General features: G+C 31.2%; 1 protein-coding gene across 13 annotated transcripts in view; it reads right to left on the reverse strand.

Moving 5' to 3' along the window:
- Nucleotides 1–13,582, reverse strand: part of LOC123698557 (small conductance calcium-activated potassium channel protein) — a 205,350-nt gene extending 191,768 nt beyond the window's left edge. For all 13 annotated transcript variants that reach the window (XR_006752422.1, XM_045645236.1, XM_045645231.1 and 10 more), the window contains exon 1: nt 13,048–13,582. The gene's annotated coding sequence lies outside the window, so the exon portion shown is untranslated. The remainder of the gene's footprint in view (nt 1–13,047) is intronic.
- Between the last annotated feature and the right edge of the window lie 993 nt (nt 13,583–14,575).

A 14,575-nucleotide genomic window follows, 5' to 3' on the forward strand; every position in this document is an offset into this window, starting at 1 on the left:
AAATAGCATCGTAGTTACACTCGCATGGTGAACAGATTTTGTTTATAAATACAGGCAGGTATAGACTATGTATGTATGTATGTATAAATGTGATCAAATTCAATTGGATCTACGCATACAACTGCAAAGCTTTTGAATTTTCATTTAAAAACAGCAATATATATAGTCTCGTTGTAAATACACTATTCACGGCGGGGACACTAATGTTCTATACTCGACTTAACAATAACCAACACTATGTACATATTATATGTATCTTATTGTCTATAGTACGTCGTTAACTGTCTAGAGCTAGCTAACCCAGACTTATAAGACGAATATAAAGAGCTATACTCTCAAAAAAAACAACCTTATATTAAGTAATGTCAAAAACGAATCAACGGTTGCGTGAGTTACCAATTCTCTATTAATTCAGAAACAAACGCTCCAGCTCTTGTTATTCGCTAATTATTCTGTAAATTCAAATATACTTTAATGAATGCAACAACCGAAAACATGAGACGCCAACCATAGTGAAATTATGTTGTAATTTACTAGCAGTCAGCCCACTACTAATTAATTTTGGCGGGAAATTAGAATTTCTGCGCAGTTAATCATAATACTGAATGTGATATTTTGCCTCAGCTTGAAATGTTATCCCTGGTGTATGAATTATTTATGTGCATATGTGTTCAACCGATACTCAGACGCAGTTTATATTGACTATTTATTATATATTTAAATATTTCAACGATCAATCAAATCAATATTTTAAACAATCAATTTCCATTTAAATCGATATCTATATTAAAGTTTTATAAAATCGCTCTAACATCCTTTATGAATAGAACGTTATGAATAAAAAGATAGATAAGATAGAAGCACAATTTATCTTCATTTTCATTTTATTCACATACTTTTTTGTATTTAATATACAATTTTATTTGAAACTAATATGAATACTCATCAATCTACAAATAACTATACTATGTAAACACAAGGACTATTACATAAATAATTACACACATAATACGATACAATATTCACGAGTAAAACCAGCATGTGTTGCTGTTAAGGTTCGATAGTTACATGGTAATATAGATATAGGTCAAGTTCTCTCCCTACGGTACTTGACGTTTATATCTAGAAAGGTAAATTGGACACACGAGTGACCCTACCATACCTGTGATCTTAATTGAAACGTGTTTCTGAACGGCGCGGCGGTAACAAAAACAAATATTTGTAGTGCTTGTATTTAGGGAAGATGTAGGTACCTACTTAATGTTAGGTGGAAAATATTACAAAATTACCAATAGTAAAGCGAAATCGATACAGCAAATAAAGCTAAAATAAGAAATTTACTATGCAAAAGCTGAACGCATATTAGGTATAAATAAAACGGAATAAGTACCTAGTAGTATATTTTTATATTATCTGTGGTTTAATACTACAAAATCCACTGATTGGTCAAAAGGAACTAATACGACATCAATCGAAGAAGAACTTATGCTAACAGCCTTCGTTCGTATGAATATTATTATACTGGTAAAGCTTGCATATTTATCCGTTTCAGTGATTCTTGCTTACACAAAACAGCTAAATTGAAATAAAATTATGTAGACTGGCATGTATAAAAGTAAAAAAATATTGGTACTTTTAATCCCGGTAAAACTTAGATGAAAGACAAGCCATAAAAGTATAATTAAGAACGACAGTATAATATTATGGCACTATAATGTATTGTCCATACATTGGAAAAAACACGGATAACTACTCGCGACTTGATAGGAGCAGACACGGGAAAATTGGATAGGGACACCCAATAAAGCGATGGTATAGAAAGGACAACATAATGAAATGAAATCAAAATCAAAGTAATCTCTATTCTTTGTCCTAAAATGTAAATAGTGAGGTCACTCTAATCTACTTAGCATTTACTATACAAGGTAAAGTCAGGTCAAGTCTACGCTACAATAATAAAAGTGAGGTCATTGTATTCCTATAGATTACCACCTAATGTTTTCATTGTATTCGCACAAAGAAATTATTCATGGAAATGATTATGAACAATTTTAAAGGAATCTAAGTAACGTGAACTTCAAATGTTTGTAAAATAAAAACGATAACAATTCTCGTGTTTCACGATTCCCGCGAAATGGGAATAAATTGGAAAATAATTGGTGAGCGCAATGTTGCTGAAAACATGTGAATAGCCTTCTATAATTAAACCGTTTAATTTATCAATATTTTAAAGTTTGTTTCACTTCGTAACCTGAGATGTTATTTGCTATAGTGTAAAAGAAAATATACAACACTTAAATGCGTTCGAATAATCGAAAATACTTTCAATCTGTCAAAATGAATCGCAAAATGTGTTGGTAAGCGCATAACTCGAGAACGGCTGAACCGATTTTGATAATTCTTTTTTTATTATATTCCTTGAAGTACGAGGATGGTTCTTATGGAGAGAAAACGTAAACATGTACCACGGGCGAAGCCGGGGCGGACCGCTAGTGTGTCATATAATTAAATCATCATTTATCATTATTACATCCATACTTTATCATTTCATTGTTAGGACTTATCTGACATAATAATGCTCTTTGTTAAATATGTATACTTATCCATACATGTATTTTACAAATATTAGAAGTATATGCCGTGTGTACATTACATTACCTCGACTTAATCTAATCCGGGCATTGTCAAACGCTAACGTATTTGTTCGTTGGCAAATTAGATAAACACAATCCGTAAATATGCTTACATAGTTGTTTGTTCTAATAGAGACAGTCGTCGACTGAAATGTTAATAATGAACTTTCTAGAAATCGTACGTAATCGTCTATTTCATAGACATAAAATATAAAGACGCTGTGTTATTTTTTATTGTTTGTTTGTCAGTTAAAACTTAGCCCAATCGATTATTTTAGAATTCCTAAGAGTCTGTTTTGATATATTCTATTTGTTTCTGTATTTAATTCCAATAAATTATTTGACGGTTTAGATACACATTATTCAAACGTAATCAAAATTCAAATTCGCGTTGTATAATAGCAAAAAATGTTTCGATTCGAAATAAAAATAATATAAAAATACTTCAAATAAAGTAATAACTGTAAGTAACTCGCAGTAATATAACAAAAGATAAGAGAACACTAAAAGCACAATGATTACGAGAGCATTGCAATAAAACGTGCTGTTAACATAAAATGCAACCGACTTCAATCACTTGTCCCTATCAGATTAACGAAAGCTTTCTCCGTCTAGACGATATTGTCTTTTTATCAAATGTTACCGACCCGAATGCTACGAGTATGTTGATGTGTAATGGCTCTATCGTAGTTCATTTAGTTTTCCATTTCTTTAAGCATTGTATGAGATTTTTTGACTATATCATATTTTATGACCGAAATTACTCCGGCTCAGAAAACAAATAGCTATCAGTCTTCTGTTCTTCAGTTTTCTGCTAAATACAAATTTGATTACATGTTTGTTTTCTGGGCTCTTGAACAAAGCTACAAAGGCCTTTACAGATATTATGAAATAGTAAAAGTTAATATTTATTGAACGATATTTTAGCAAAATAGTTAGTAATTTTAAATGATGAACGAAATAATTCATATAAACAACAAAAGTTTATCATGGATAACTGAAAGTTATAATAATTGACCGTGTTTTATCTATAAATATTCGATCAATAATAACCTTCGAATGAATCTGAACAATGTACTTGTATAAATATTTACAATTATTTATAAATCTCTTAACTAAGGTTTTTCATAATAACAAATAGCTATTAGCTAGGTTTCCTAGTTACAAAACGAAGAAATTATTAGATTAAAACCTTACTATCAACGAGTCGTGTTATATTGTTAATTTATTAAAATTGCAGGATGTCACAATTTAAAAAAGAACTGATATCATTCACAATAAGAATAAATACACAAAAGTATACACAACATTCATTTCCCTAACAATTTCGATGTACAACAGACTTAAGAACGCGGAAAGAAACTAGACGTTCTCATTCCATTGTATCGCAGTTATGCCATTTCAAATTGTTCCTGCTATTTCTGAAAATGTATTCACACAACGCAGTAAACTACTACAATTTACTAGCATATGTACTTTACAATCAAAATAGTATAAAACACGAGTCGATGTATTTCAAGCGCGGCAGATTCAGAAATAAAAAGGATATAAATTGCACCTGATGTGGGTGTTTTATTTAGGCAATATGGCGGACTTCACTCTCCGACACTCAAATGTACATAATAAATCTTAGTCCATCCTCGGCTTCGTGAATAAACGTCTTTCTTTAATAGATGAAGTGTAATCTAGCAAGATCTGTGTGTAAATTTATTTACAATACACTCATTCCGTTTGTCCACAAATAAAAATAAAAGATCTGTGTGTTTACATTCGTTTGTAAGGTATTGTAATTCAATACATAGCCCATGTATTGAATGGCAATTATTGAACTCGATCAAAAATTATTGGAGCGAATATACTGTAACAATTACGATAACTAAGGAATAATTATACGTAGGTATAATGATACGAAATGCGGAAATTCAACACCTCGTGGCCGAGCCCAACATCATTGGCCAGACAAAGGCACAACGCCTCCGATGGCTCGGTCACGTTTTAAGAATGGGGGATGATCGGGCCGCGAAAAAGGCATATCTGGGCATTCCAACTGGCCGACGTCCCGTGGGCCGTCCCAGATATCGATGGAGCGACGCAACTGATCGAGAAAAGTGGCGTAAACTCGTGTCGGAAGCCAAGACTCGGTTTGGGTCGCAGAGCTAGTTAAGTAAGTAAGTATAGGTATAATGATAACAGTTCATAACTAATACTGAAGGTCAAATCGTCTAGATTTCATAACCCATTTTATAAACTTACGTTAGGTAATCGTTAAAAAAATACGTCCTAACTTGATATTCTATGTTAGATATTTTAATCGGTAATTATTTGAAATTACCCAAGAAACTGAAATAAGAACGGCTTCAGAATTATCTGTTTGACCGTAAGCTTTAATAAATTAAATAGCTTCCCGCGTAAATTTAAAGTAATTTTTAGTTTTGTTTGATAGTCTTAATTTTATTTACTTTAATTCCGAACGCAATAAAACATTTAGAATCATTCAAATGCCGTTTTTCAGTTTAAATCTGTACCTTCTGTCTGTACAGTTTATATATGGCCGATGGAAACAAAACGAGTTTTCAATTTAATCCCGTGGGGACATGTGACGAAATGTCAGATAGCAAACAAACGTTCAACATCATACCTACATACATACGTATAGTCTTTGATAGAAAAGGATGTTGAACTGACTGCATTATGTCTTGATTACTCTAACGCTCTCTACACTGTTATACGTGAAAAGATGTTGTTAAGACTGTTATTATATGATAATAGAGTATAATATAAATTATTTATTTATGTGAAAATTTATCTTATAACAAATTAAAACAAATGAAGCTTATCGCCATAAAGCGATTTCCAGGCAACAGTACGTAGAGAAATTAGTTATCATTATTTTAACCACATATTGTTGATACATAAGTTTTGATTAAATACCTAGTGGTTTGCCACTATAGTTTCCTATCAACCACAATATCCAGTTGCATTCAACCGTAAATAACTTTATATTAATTAAGGCAGAATACCAATGCGCCATATTAATATACCAAATACGTATCTATGAACGACGAAAGAAGGCCAATAATACGTAAACAATTTGTAAATATAATACTAAATACCTTTAACATTTCACTTAATATATATTGAATTCTATTTAAAAGCAATAACATTATTTGAATATCAATTTAAATCCGATCATTACAAATCTCGTTACAACAGTAAGCTTCATTGCGAATTCATAAAATGTTGACGAGCAATAATATTTATGTATTAATTATGTTTATGCTGGTATTATACTAATTATAATTGCGTAGTTACAAATACGTTGATGAATATGATACAAATAAATGTGAATATATTTTAAGTAACAATCACTGAGAATTTAACACTTAATTTCTATAAGTAGTAATTAATTAATAGCATTAATAGTTTACACTCCATTTTGTTAAAAAGTCCTTTCTAAATTTCTAAACTCAAACTCAAACATTTATTCATTCAATTAGACTTTCTCAAGAAAAACTTTTGAATCTTCAGAACATATTTTAACATTTACCACCGATTCGGAAAGCAGTATCTGTTTACAAAAAAAGCCTCCACGAACCAATAATTTGATGTACTTATGTATTTGTTTTTTTAACGCTGATCACTCTCAAAAAAAATTGGTGTAGGTAGCCAGAAGATGTAAGAAAGAGAGCTTAACAAGCTTAAAAAGCCTAACATAATATTGAACAACTTTATATCCTTCTCCTAATTAGAAGTAAGATCTTGTACCTCGATTAATACTCATAGCAGAATTGAATGAAACAAAGGTACTGAATTTCATATAAATATAATTAAGATGAACGGAAACGTGAAATGATTCTGTAATCTCTTCAGTAGTTCGACTGATATCCATTACAGAAGACATCAAAGAGATATATGTAACTTCGTAGTATAAATGTTTAATATTACTTTTTATTAAACATTCGAAACTTTATGAGTACCTATGACATTTTTATTCGATATAAAAATAACAACAGTAACATAACCTCAACAGTCAACGTATTCACGAAGTCTGAAAAAGCACTCGATATCGAATAAAATGTATTCAAATAAAAATATTTTTGTTGAAATACAAGCGCCCAATTTGAGAGGATCGCAGCTTGTTGCGAGTTAAAATTAATTAATCCAATATACGCCAAAAATAAAAACTTTACTTGATTTTTGCAAACATTGTCATCTTTGTTCGTTTGGGTGATTGCATTATGTACTAAAGATTTTTAAACGTGTAATATCGATCACTAAACCTGTTTATGTATAGGATTTATTTTTTAAGCATTAGAATATATAAAGACAAATAAATTTACTAACGTTCAATCATTCATAAGTTATAGATTGACTTTACTCAATATCCTCACTTCGAAAACATTTGAATGAAACATCTAATTCAACAGAGATTCATATAAATTGATAGATAGACTTTAATAAAAACAATTTGATCCCATATATTATGTACACACTACAAATAATATATACCGCTACAATACCAATCTTCAATAGGGTGCATTCACCATTCATTAGAGCACGATTATCCATCTTTAACTTGTATGACAACGGCGCGGCGTAAGCGTTCTATAAGCTATTGTTTACTGCAACCAACTGCAACTCATGTTGCATTCATATACGCCTTTAAGAATACAGGGTTATTTGTAAAACACCTGCAACCTCGCAGGACAAGATAGCTAACATCATAAGTAACAACATTTGATCTACGACTTTTGGCATAACGCAATAAATTATTTTTTAAGTTTTTATTGTACTCTCCTAACATTTTTGTAAGTATCATATTTGTAAGTATGTTCTATTCATTATCGAAAGGACGACGCGACGCCCCATTTTCCCTCCCGTTCGCTTCTTGTTTACGTAATTTTTGGAATGCGCGTAGAGTTTATAATATTCAAACGGAAAATTAAATCAATATTTATTTTAGTATGAAAATAAAATCTAACAAATTATCAAAAGTCGTAGAACAAATGTTGTTACTTATGATGTTAGCTGTCTTGTCCTGCGAAGTTGCTGGTGTTTTACAAGTAACCCTGTATACCAGTAATCATAACTAATATGCAATTTCTAAATATAACGTAAGGTGGGGTCCCACCTAAAAATAAATGTTACGCGCAGTTTTACTACATGAATATAGAAGCATTTATTTTGAATTATTAACAACAACTCATAGTTACTTATGACAGAAAAATCTAAGTCGTTCGAGTTCTACAAAAAAAATGCGTTAACGAAGTCACGGATGATGCATAGTTTATTTATAGTATTACTTAAAAATTACATCTGAAAGTTTAATAAACCAGAGTTCTAATCTCTAAAGTGGTCTTCGAAATAAAACATTATAACCTCAATTTGAAAAAGTAGCGACGATAAAAAATAGATTATCAGCCTCTATTAATAACTGAATCTCAAACACTTGACATAGATTTCATCATTTCGTTCCTCATTTTAATCTTCTACAAAAGCGGTACGTCATAATGAATAAAAATAATAAAATACAACTAGATACTGTTAAAATATAAATGACGAACCACTGGCAGTATTTCCGCGATGAATTGCTAAACAGAAATGCTAGCCCGATAATGCATCCGATTCGAAGTCCGGGAATAACGATCTGATTAAGAAATACAAGAAAACAGTACTGAATAGCATTTATAAGGGTTATCTAGAGATATTTAAAACGTATATTGTAAATATATTTATGACGTAATATATTATAGTATCGTTGTATCAATTGGAACTTAAAGCATAAATACAGTTGGCTTGGTTGGTTAAATCACAATTTCCATTATTTCAATAAGTTTAAATTTAGTTTTTAGAGTTTTCCTTAAAATAAATGAACTTGGGTAAGGTAAATAAAATCTCAAGCGATACATACGTGTTTTATTAATAAAGTGAGCGGAAAAATATTTTAATATTTCGTCAACCATCATGTTCTAGAAACATGGTTACAAAAATAGACCAAAAGGGAACCGAGTACGAACGGCCATTCTGTATAATATGTGCATCCATTCAGAAAATATCTTTTGAAGTTAATGAAAAATCTGTATCTCATATAAATAATATTATGTTTTAAGTTATTGCATAGCTTCTATCGCGGGCCTTGAGCGCGGGGACCAAATCGAGAAATTCCGTAACGAAAAAACCTCACGCTCCCTACTCCGACGGGAGGAGGTTTGGCTTGAAGGCATAGCATGCATGCTTTACCGCGGCAGTCCCCGAGTGCCACACGTCTTTTTATTTTTTCATTCTACAGTTACTTTATAGAATCGAATGTAATCGAATGTAAATGAATTTCTGAATAATCAATAAACAACAATTTTATTTTCCAAAAAAATATTGCTGATAAATCAAAGAAATATTGCTGATAAATAAATAAAATTGTTCTGCTTTCATAGCATTTCAATACGTATCTTCAGAACTGAGAGCAATTGAAGCAAGTTCCCAGATAACGAGTGTCATGTTCGCTCACCGAACCCTTAAAGAAGAGGTCGCACTATGTTGAACGATTTAACCACACACTGTATACGTGTACGTTTTGATATAAGGGTTTTGTTGAATTATATACATTTTCTACTCGGCTCACGCTGCAGTTTAAAACACGTGGCATTCAAATACAAAGTTATCTTTGTATCTACTATCTACTATTCCATATATGTGGTAAATTGAATAAACTAACACGTATTATTATATGTAGAAATTATGATGGCAGTTGTAATATTAAACAGTAAATACTTCTAAAAAAGAGATAGAAGCACAAGAATGTGAATTTATTTTATTAATCCATTTTCTTCATTAAATTACTACACTAAATAAACGATTAATCTGTTTATTTCTCATAGAAAAATGTTGCACACAATTTTTACACTTTATCTGCAATCTACCTCAATTCCCTCTCCACCGCCGCAATATCTAAGAAGACATGAAAATCAAACCCTTCAAGACCGGTAATTAATATCAGAAACCAAAGATGAAAGCGATGAAACCATCCGTCAAATGATATAGTTAATATTTTCCCGGTAATTTACAATAATTTTCAGCGGAATATAATCACGAAGCATCCCAATAAGCCGAGGAAATGTAATTGCCTTCGTTATTCGTTCGCACCTCCCCTCATTCCTATTTTACGCTCTAGTTAGTCTACCTTCAGTTGTATATACAGGGACTAGCTCGTAATTATATCATAACGTCTTTTAAGCATAGTTTTTAATGAATGAATTGTATTCAAGTCTATTGAATACACCAAAGAGATTTAATAGAAAATTTCGAGGGGTAGAGTGTTGGGTATAGAGTACTTAATGTTTGTGTTAACTTAAAAATTTGTGCTGTATATTTAATTCATTTTTAATATACCGTTTTACTATTAACAATCTCAAAGATTAAATACATTAATAATTAGGTAATAAACAATGCATAGAGTATTTAGAGAGTACGTAGGTACTTTGGTACTGTATAAACTTAAAACATACTAAATTAGTCTAGGACCTGTATTAACTATAATAATTATACCTATTAAACACGTCCCATGGGAATGGTCATTCTTAATATAAAACGGAATTTATTAGAGTACTATTTTTTATTATTTTTAAGTACTAGAACTTTAAATTATTTGAATTTCACATTTATAACCAGACATTTACTCTATGAAAACATAGAAAATATTTTAAATTTCGTTTTTAGTATACATAATTATAAAACTTAGTAGTACCTACTTTGTAGATAAAATAATTTTATTGCGTCAGATACATTTAGTTTATAGCCGCGACAATTTATTTCTAACGAGTATAAATTTCAGACTCTTATTACAATTTCAGCCACAAAAATTTCTTCGTATTTCAGGATTTTATTCTTAGAAATAGGTTAAAATGCAACCTCTAAATGTGTGGTTCTACATAATTTATCAGTTACTGTTCGATATCGATTATTCGATAATTGTTTTCCAGAAGTGACCTTCGTACCAGTAATGGATTGCTAATGAATTGTTTTTTAATTGGAGGGGAGCGGTTATCTCATATGTGACACGAAAATTATAATTTCATATAGATAACACACGAATTTTCTAAAGAACTTGTTTATCCTGCTTTAACATTAGTTAAGCTTTAGATAACCGGTAAGAATTTTTTTTTTGAGAGGCCAATAACAGAATAAAGGGACATTTCACTTATAATTTGAAACAACGCAATCACGAGAAAAATCTTCCAATATCCAAATAATATAATATCAAGAGCGATATCAAAGAAGATCCTTTATTGCGTTTTACCCTTTCTTAAAGTAACCAGGGCGGAAGAAATCGCTCAAGTTTCAAACACATCATATAACTTTTGCCTCAATTCCTTATGAAATTTGTTTAACATTTCTACGAGATAATTACACACTTATAACACATGTTAATTACAAATGATGTATGATGTTTTACACGTTAAGAAGCCTCTAGACGGTAATGCAAGCATGACACGGTTTTTGAATTGTCATGCTGCATGAGTGACCGACAAAATATTATGATCATGCGTTTTTACAGTTCACGTCCAGCCTCAATATAAGCTGTGCTGGTTTTACCCGCATTGCTCTGCTCCTATTGGTCTTAGCGAGATGATAGCCTCTATTTAACACCGAAATAATTTTTCAAATCGGACCAGTAGTTCCCGAGATTAGCGCGTTCAAACAAACAAACAAACTCTTTAGCTTTAGATATAGATGAAACACTCGAATTTTTTGCATGTCATGCACAGATCAAAGATCAAGATGTTACTGTCAGTCATCCTTACAGGATACAAAATAGAAAGGCAAGTCAATCAGCTCTCAGTACGTTGTTTGCATGTCATTCATAACTCTATATATATTATATAAATATGAATCCCTATTTCCCTTGGTCGTATCACGCGTGAAGATCTGGACCGATTTCGATAATTATTTTCTAATAATATTCCTTGAAGTACGAGGATGTTTGTTATGGAGAGAAAACGTATGTACCACGGGCAAAGCCGGGGCGGACTGCTAGTCAAGCATAAAGTTAAATGATCATTCATGCATGACACTTCGTAACGAATGGTAAATACCTAATGGAAGAAGTAAGTAAGTAACTAAGAAAATTAGATCCCGAATATTCGTTGACAGCTTTGCTAATGAAGGATGTACATTTGCAGTTTTGGCTGTTAGTGTGATTACATTAGGGTAATGTGTTTTGGGTGCTCTATACGTTAACTATTTGATTGGCAAAAATACTGTTTTCGTGTTTGCTTTGGTGGGAAAATTTTCCGTTGTATCTTCAAAGTAACCTGGAAATAAAACAGTTTTTGAACGACTTTTAAACAGTTTTTGAAAATAAAGACAACCGGGAAATAAAACAGTTTTTGAACGACTTTTAAACAGTTTTTGAAAATAAAGATTATTCTGAACTCAAAAAATATTTTCAAACCTTCACGATATAGAATAAATTCTGATGCTATTTTTGATGTGTGAATAAAGATATTTGCGTATAGTCTAATTTCAGAAAAATGTTAATGTTAATAATTCAAAATCACATAACGCAAGCGTAATACAACATTCTCAAAATTGAAATTATATTTGTCAAACCCCGAAGCGATACGAAGCCCTAAACATTAATAAAATATGTATAATTGTATATCATATTGTTGCAACATAATTATGCATTTGAAAGCTTGACCTAAAATTAGCCGAGGTTGCGTATCCATGATACGGAAAAGGGTCATAATTTTATTGTGATCCTTCTAAATAAAACTCAAACAGCTTTATTATGAAACGAACAAATGTTCCAGGAAATATGCACGTGACTCTGGAAATCAAAGATGAATTGAAAGCGTTTTATATTATGTTTCTCATAAAAGTCACACACTTAGCTTAGTTGCATTATAAAAAAGAATTTATTTCTGAGCAAAGACTTCGCCTTGAACATTTTTTGTTTTAAACTCTTCGTAGCAAGTGTGGGTCTCCTATGGAGAACTTTTCTATAGTTCATATTATTATTAATTATAATAATTATGAAAGATTGAAATAAAATGATAATAAAATTATCTGGCCGTCTTAGTTAAAATTAATATGGTGTAATGATATTTTTCTATTAGGCGTAGGCAATGTCGATCACGCAAACGGTATAAACAATTATATATTATGTATAAACCGTTTCAATATTTTTGTAGACTTTATATTGTAGAGAAATTATAATATTAAAATAATAACTACAAACTACTGCACCAAAGATAGCTAAAATACTTAAGAAACACAAAATAAATATCTTTCACAAACTTTTCGAAAAGTTATTAAAAGTTCACGCAAGAACAAAAGACAAGAATCACAAGGTGTGAATAATTGACATAACACAAATCAATAAACCAAAGGACCGACAAATGTACATTAGTCTCACCTGATATGTTACACGATATCGATCAGAAATCGTCGATTATAAGTTTTCAAGTGTCTTGACCTACATAGGTAACACCAACTATGTACACACTACACTACAATATACACTTTTCCGAAAAATATATACAGTTTTACAAACTTTGGTCCACACACTCGAATTTAATAAATAAAGTTACAAATAGGATATGAATTGTATCGATATTGTACGTTGTATAAGTCACTTTTTTGGACCAATGGGTTGTAAGGGTTTACTATAAGGGTTAAGTAATTTGTCCTAAAACACAAAAGGCTTAGGAGAGCGAACAAAAGTTTATAGGTACCTCGAATCCATCACAAACACATCCACTTACGATCGGCCGCTGCTTTTAAATAAATTGCTTTAGCGATATAACTTATAAAGTAATAAGATAGCACTTTTTTAATCATAGATATGTGTAGCTTTGTTTTTTTAAGCAAAATCGCTCGTGGATATAACGAGCGAGTTTCGGATACTGTGCGAAATTTAATACAGACGGCGTACATACATCCGTTCGCCGTGCCGCACGAACGCGGACTGAATAACTGAAAGCTTTCTCTACGTTATGAAATTCGCGCTCACGAAACGGAAAGCTTTTCATGATTTTTCTCGTACGTGTGAAAGAGATGACTATATTTTCAACACTTTGTCGTAGTACACTAAAAGGAAATGCAAAGGTATAATACGGATGAAAATAAACATGCAATGGTTCGTCTTTGGTATGTTACGTTATGCAAATCTTATTTCAAACATTATTATGCGGTTTAGTGACCTATTATATTTGACGGTATAATATTCTAGTGGTATGTGAGTTCACGTGACCATTATAGACTTGGAGTAATCCTCTTACCGCTATTAGTATCCATCAGTTATTACATACGCGATAAATTTTATAGAGGTTTTAATAACTATCCACTTATATGTCAGATATTAAACTTTTAATAAAAAAGTTATAAATTAGTATTTAAAGTATTTTTAGGATTTACATTTTAATTGCGAGAACTGTAACTGCGAGAACTTTTTAAATATTCAACAACTTTCCTCGGCGGTATATATATATTATATCATAATCAGTATCTTCATATTTAGTACTGACAACGGTCAGAGAAGCTGGTGATTTTATGACCAGCTAAAATAAAAATATAGTAGACTTCGTTAAAAATTACTCTTACAAAGCTTCTTTAGTCATTATTTTTATCACACTCAAGACTATTCGAATTTATTGCGAAGCGGGATCAAACGAAGATAACGCAAGCACTATTGAAATAAATTTAAAAAATCATCATCATCTTGTCATTATCCGCAAATTAAGATGTGCTTATAATAAGAGGTATTAAGAACTTCCATCAAATTTTTTTAGCGAACGAAAGCAGCTGAATCTACATTTCTAAATTTACCGTATCTACTCATCTCATTTCATGAAATGGGAACACTCTTAGTGCGTTATTTCAGAACCTTAACGAATGTGAACTTTTTAACGTGTGCACTTACACTATCTCATTAATTTTTAAAC

The sequence above is a fragment of the Colias croceus genome, chromosome 16, assembly GCF_905220415.1.
Source record: "Colias croceus chromosome 16, ilColCroc2.1".
NCBI lineage: Eukaryota > Metazoa > Arthropoda > Insecta > Lepidoptera > Pieridae > Colias > Colias croceus.